Source organism: Acomys russatus, chromosome X, assembly GCF_903995435.1.
Source record: "Acomys russatus chromosome X, mAcoRus1.1, whole genome shotgun sequence".
Classification (NCBI taxonomy): Eukaryota; Metazoa; Chordata; class Mammalia; order Rodentia; family Muridae; genus Acomys; species Acomys russatus.
In genome coordinates this window covers 112,938,817-112,945,753 of record NC_067169.1, presented here as the reverse complement: position 1 = coordinate 112,945,753, position 6,937 = coordinate 112,938,817, and the positions used below count along the sequence as shown (strand labels likewise).

Genomic DNA, 6,937 nt, shown 5'->3' with positions numbered 1-6,937 from the left:
GGTATTCATGGGGTGCCCCAAGGGAAAAGTCCGCCAAGACTGCTCCCACCTGTGACAAGGTTTATTCTTTCCCACAGAATTACTATATAAACAAAGAGACAATTGGAAAACTTTGGCCCCTTAATAGAGAAAGTAACATAACAATTACAGCTCTAACTGAGTAAGTCATATGAATATGGGGGATATTAAAAGTTATAAAAATATAGGTATTCAGAAAAAAAAAATAATGAGCAGAGAACTGATATGCTTGCCATCAATTCATCTGATGGAAGGAGAGAGCAAGTTGTACTCGGGTAATGTGTACCTTAGCAAGATCAACATTTCTCTGTCTCTCTCTCTCTCTCAACACAATAAATAAACCTAAAAAGTTTAGGTTTTATCTTCCTTTAAGCTGCCAGAAAACCCTACAAAATCATACAAATGAAGAGGGTCAAATATTTTTGTTCACTAAAAGAACACTCGGAAAACTGTCCAGGCTACCAAGGTATGCATATCCAAAAAGCCACCAAGTATCTGAAAGATGTCACTTTAAAAAGGCAATGTGTGTCATTCCAGTGGTTTAACTGTGGAGTCAGGAAGTGTGCCTAGGTCAACTGGTGGGGTTAGACTAAGTGTTGTTGGCCAAAAGAGAATGTTGAATTTTTGCTGCACATGCTTAAAAATGCAGAGAGTAATGTTGAACTTAAGTGTTTAGATGTAGAGCCTATAGTCATTGAATACATCCAGGTGAACAAGGAACCTAAGATGTGCTAAGGAACTTACAGAGCCCATGACCAGATAAATCCATTCGTGAGCTCCCCTTGCCACATCGAGATGATCCTTACTGAAAAGGAACAGATTGTTCCAAAGCCAGAGGAGGAGGTGACACAGACAAAAAAGGTATCCCAGAAGAAACTGAAGAAACAAAAAATGATGACAAAGGAATAAATTCAGCAAAAAATACATGCAGATAAAAGTAAAATTCATTAATTAAAATTAATGAAAATATTATAATAAACATACACTGATATTTAATCAAAACAAAATGTATCACGTTTAAAACATAATTATGAATAACTGAATGCAATAATTGGATATTCTAATTTAGAACATCACACCATGTCATGTTAAAGTATGCATGAATTAATTATGTTAATATGTAGACCATGTAATTAAGCAAATGATGTTTTAATCAACTGATACAAATAACATATTAGAATTATATTCATCATAACAGAATGTATACTCCCAGTCTTCCTTTATGAACACATAAAACTTAAAAAAAAAAACAGATATTTCAGTTTACAAGTAATGGTGGAAACCTTTCTCAAAACCTCTGTAAAATTATATTATATGTTTGCAAGTTGATGAAATCCTTGGACCTTTCTTTACCATCAACCACATATTGATATTTTTAGTACCATCTAGAAGTTAACAGAGAAGCTATTATCCTTCTGCCATATGTTAAACACCATATTAACCAAATATGTATTAGGCTTCAAAACACATTGGCTAGTAACTGTACTCTAGCACACCCCTATAAAATCCAGAAGAGACACTTTTGCATGCAGCTTTTCCCATGAAAGGAAAACTGTTGTTTCATTCACTCGTCAAGATTTCTGGGAAGATATCCTAGAAGTTTTAATTTCGGGGATTGAGCTCATTTAAACACATAAAACTACAAACCATATTACAATGTACATATACTATGATAATGTTCTGCTATATTTAAAAAGCCATTCTAAAAAGATCATATGTATTATTGTGGAGTAACCCGATGGAGTCATCAATGGAAACAGAAAGCAGATTCATAACTGAGGCCTAGGTAGATAGTTCAATAGATAGTGTTTGTTGCCCAAGCATAGAGGACTGAATTCAGATCCTTAGCACTCATATAAGAAGCCAAAGCCAAGCACAGCAGTACACAGTATTAAGCCAGTACTCAGAGATAGAAGAATTGATGAAACTTGCTGGCTGTGGCCAGTGAGACTACCTGAATTAAAAAGCAACTGCTTTGGTGAAACTTTGTTTCAAAAATTTAGGTGGAGAGCAGTAGACAAAGACAAGAGTTCTCAACCTCTAGTCTCCACATTTATATGCACAACTGCATGCACACACACACACATACACACATTCATATACTCCACCAAAAAGGTTTAAAAAACAATAGTTCAAGATTTAGGAGATAAATATTAGGAATTTGCTAGTGATTGTTTTAATGAAAATATTTTAAAATTAACTGCAAGTCTATTAAAATCTATGGAATTTTGCAGATAGCAAATAATTGTACAAGCGTGGTTTTTCTTTAATAATGCTGAAAAATATGGTAAAATTATATATATGTGTGTGTATGAATATATATATATGTATATATATATATATCACCTCACACTATTGAAATTACAAAAGTGGTGTGCCAGGAAATACAATATAAATATAATGAAGTGATTCAGACACAAAGAAAATATTTATAATGCATTTAACTAACAAGGACAATTTGAAGGAAGAGAGGACAAAGAATATTTAAAGATAAAACTAAAAGACCCAAATGTGGAGCTGTCCTATCAAATAATGCTTACTTATATTCAAGATCAAGAAAATGGAAATTAATACAATAAATAAGACTGACACGTTAACAATGTCTGACAATGCCAAGTCTTGGAAGGACATGGAAATTTAATTTTTAGTGTAATACTAGCAAGGTTATACCACAATAATCACAAGGAGAAGGAGATTTACTCTGTGAAAAACTAAGAAGTTTAGTAATATATAATACCCTATTATAATCTAATAATTTAACTTCTATGAAATTTCTCATATATGTTTACAAGGTATAAAGCAACATACCATTATCATAACAGTGTAAAATTCAAATAAAATAAGCTTCCATAATTGAAGAATGGTTAAGTGGGTCATGGTATGCTCAATGAGACAATAAACAGAAATAAAGCAGTTATAGAAACATATATCACATTAATACTGCTAAGTATATGACACTGCACAGAATTACAAGTTGTGGAGAGCATAAAAAGCTTAATGGTAATCATGGAGAAATATAAAATATGCAAATTATACTGTTTGTTATTTATGGATTCATTAGTCAGGATGGTCTATGTTGTTCTGTGGTAAAATCAAGGACAACAAAGCAATCTCAGAAGCTATGAGCAGCAAAATATTCATTTCTTCCTTGTGCTGTATATCAGCTGTGAGTTCACAGAGGGCTACTTATCCGAACATTTTTACTGAGGGGCTTGGGAAGGTAGGATAGCAACTATCTGTAAAGCTGTAGTTTGCCATGAGTGATGGAAATAGAGCTTTTGACAATACCAGATAACTAGCTACAAAAAAAAAATTGTCCTGGAAATTGTATGTCACTCCCAATATTAATTTAACAACTAAACATAATCCCATGTTTCCATTCAACCACAACAAAGCCAGTAATTATCATACTGTACACAATATCATCATGTACACAGAAATCTAAGACCTTACAAAATGTGACTAGAATTAACTAGTAATGGGAACATGGAGACATCTAGTTCAGGATATTACCTAGTAGCACAGAAAAATAAAAAATTTTAAGTAGCTGATGAAAAATGTGAGGTTTCCACACTACGCTTATTTTTTTTAAGTATATGAGAAACCAAATGAAGCATAGTAAGATATCAATCAGTATATGTCAAAGCACTATGGTAGGTATGTAGCTATTTGTTTTATTGTACTATGTAATTATATTATCGTAGGACTGCTTAGAAACTTTAATATATAAGAAGAAAACTTAAAATTAAATTAATAATAGAAGAAATAAGAAAAAATTATGGATGAAAAAGACAAACTAGTCAGGCTCAGGGGAACACACCTGGAATCCCAGCACCCAGGGAGGCAGAGGCAGGCAGATATCTGTGAGTTCAAGGCCAGCCTGGTCTACAGAGCAAGTCCAGAACAGATAAGGCCACACAGAGAAACTCTGTGTCAAAAACAAAAAAACAGAACAAACAAAAAATGGCAAATTATTCTTAGAAAATATATCACTGAAAAGAAATACACTCATTGCATAGTTTTTTTAATGCTTCTTGGAGGTAAAAGATAAGACAAGTTTCTATTGCTGAAGACATCATGTACTTTAGACATAGTTTTAAGAGGCCCCTTAAGCTAGAACTGGTATGAGTGCCTCTTCCCTGAGGACTGGCCTTCAAGGCACTCTACGAGCATCCAAAGTAAGGATGCAACCCACAGTCCTGAGTATGACACCTGTGAACCACCACAAGGACCAGCATGGCATAATAACCCTAAAGGTTCAGGAGTGGCTCGTATACCTTGGCAGTAACCAACAACCTTCTAATTAGATGTAAGACCCACTCAGCAAGAGGGAAATCATTTCTGGCACTTGAAGCTTAGACCACTACCCAGAGCAAATGCAATCATGGATTGTGGGCAAAAACCTACAACCACCACTTTACTAAACCAGCATAATTCCTAAAAGGCACTCTAAATATTAGCCCTTATACTGACAGATAAGTGTAGTCCACAACCCTCATCAAGGAAACTTAGGTTTTTAAAAGACAGAGACTAGTAGAAGAGTACAACCAATCAAACGCACATCTGTGGACCTCAATCCTTATGGATACATCTACAAAATAAGTCCCACAGCTACAGCTCAGGAAACATTGCAAAAGAGAGAATTGAAAGACAGTAAAAAGCTGAAGGGTCAGAAAACTTGCTGTGAGATTGTGCCTGCCAGCAATATCAGAAGCTATACCTGTAAAGTATCATCTAGATAACAGCCTAAGCACAAACCAAGCAAAGAAAAACAGCAGTAAACATGCCAAGGCCGGCAGAGAAAAGCCCAAGAGACCTGAACCATACACACACACACACACACACAAACTATAGGACCTTATCCAGGGGTCATTGAGCAGGAAGTTGTTCACTTTCATGAGTTTGTAGGCATTCTGTTGTTTCTGTTGTTGTTGAGCTCCTGTTTTCATCCATGGTAGTCTGATAAGAAGAAAGGGGTTATTTCTATCTTTTTTGTATTTGTTGAAGTTTGCTTTGTGACCAAGTATATGGCTGATTTTGGAGAAAGTTCCATGAGGTGCTGAGAAGAAGGTATATTCTTTTGTGTTTGGTGAAATGTTCTGTAGGTATCAGTTAGGTCCATTTGATTCATGATGTCTGTTAGTTTCATTATTTTTCCATTTAGTTTTCTGCCTTGATGATTTATCTACTGGCCAGATACTGGGGTGTATTTTTTATTTGATGAGTATAAAGTGTCCTTCCCCATCTTTTTTGAATAGCTTTGGTTGAAAGTTTATTTTATTAGATACTAGAATGGCTGTTCCAGCTTGTTTCTTGGGTCAGTTTGCTTAGAATACCTTTTTCCAGCCTTTTATTCTAAGGTAACATTTATCTTTATTGCTAAGGTGTGGTTCTTGTATGCAGCAGAATGATAGGTCCTGTTGTCACATCTGTTCAGTTAGCCTGTGTCTTTTTATTGGGGAGTTGAGGCCACTGATGCTGAGAGATATTAATGACAAGTGGTTGTTGGTTCCTGCTTTTTTATGTTAGTGGTGGTAAAGTGTGTGTGTGTATGTGTGTGTGTGTGTGTGTGTGTGTGTGTGTTTCCTTTCTTTTCATATTGTAGATGTGTGGTTATTTATGTCCATTTGTTATCCAATACAAGATTGTCAGCCTTGGAAATGTGCATATGAGTAATATTATACATACTGACCATTTTAGATTTAGGAATATATGTATATGCATATATGTATGTAATAATAATTAATGAAAAAAGAGGCATGAGTTTCAAAATAGAGCATGGAAGGGTATATGGGAGGCTTTGGAGGTAAGGAAGGTAGAAAAGATATAATTATAAGTTTTTAAATAGTTGATTAAAAATTACATGGCAAGAATAGGAAACTTTTTACAAATTAACAAAATCTGCAAATTACTTCAAGTGACAGCAAGATAAAATCAACTAATGATCATGATATACATTAAAAAAGTTATCAATAAGCTGTATTTACTTTTCATCAAGTTTCTAGGAGTACATGGTTCCACAGAAAACGTGTTCATAGTTTCAGAACTGGATAGCATGACTGTCATTTACTTGGTGCCTTTAAAAGACACTTTACTTGGATACCTTACATTTCTCTCTATATATTTTGCCTTGCTACCTCTTTCTCTTGTGACATTTTTCTCAATTCCTCTCCAGAGAATATAGCTTTTACACTATACCTGATCAATAATGACTACATATATTAAACTATTTATGAACACAGATTGATAAACTTTTACAACTATTTCATTAATATAGCATAACATTAATGCCTACACTAAACTTAGCAAAAAGTAAAATATAAATAAAACTTATAAAAATATAATTAAGTTTTAATAAAAATGCTAAAGGAATATCTGTGAATATAATCTAATATCAAATAAGTAATAAAATATATAATGATTAAAATCATCCTAGGAATTTCAATAGTTCAGTATCAATAACTCTGTAAAGCATAAGGACAACTCTATTGAATATGACCATTAGAAGATTCTAATGAAAAACTAAATTTATAAAATTCAACTTAATTAAAAAATAAGCTCATCCTTAATAAGTATATTACTCAAAATAAAAACTTTATGTTTATACAAAATAAGGAGGACCTTAGAGGAAGAAGGTGGCTAACAGGAGGAGGACAGAGCAAAATGATTCAGGAGTAGGGAAGAATGATCATCAAAAAAGATCTATTCATAACTGCAAGAAATTAGAAACACATTATATGTTGATCAACAGATGAGTGGATAAGAAAAATATGGTACACTTGCACAATGAAATATTATTCAGCTGTTAAAAATGAAATCACACAATTTGCAAGTAATGGGTGTAGACAGAAAAAAATCATCCTGAATGAGGTAAGACAAATATGGTTTGCATTTTCTTAAATGTGGATGTTAGCTTTTA

At 33.6% G+C, this 6,937-nt stretch overlaps 1 pseudogene; it reads left to right on the top strand.

Annotated features, from left to right (window-relative positions):
• The first annotated feature begins 400 nt into the window (after positions 1 to 400).
• LOC127185650 (60S ribosomal protein L17-like) lies at positions 401 to 927 on the top strand (annotated as a pseudogene).
• Positions 928 to 6,937: the final 6,010 nt, after the last annotated feature.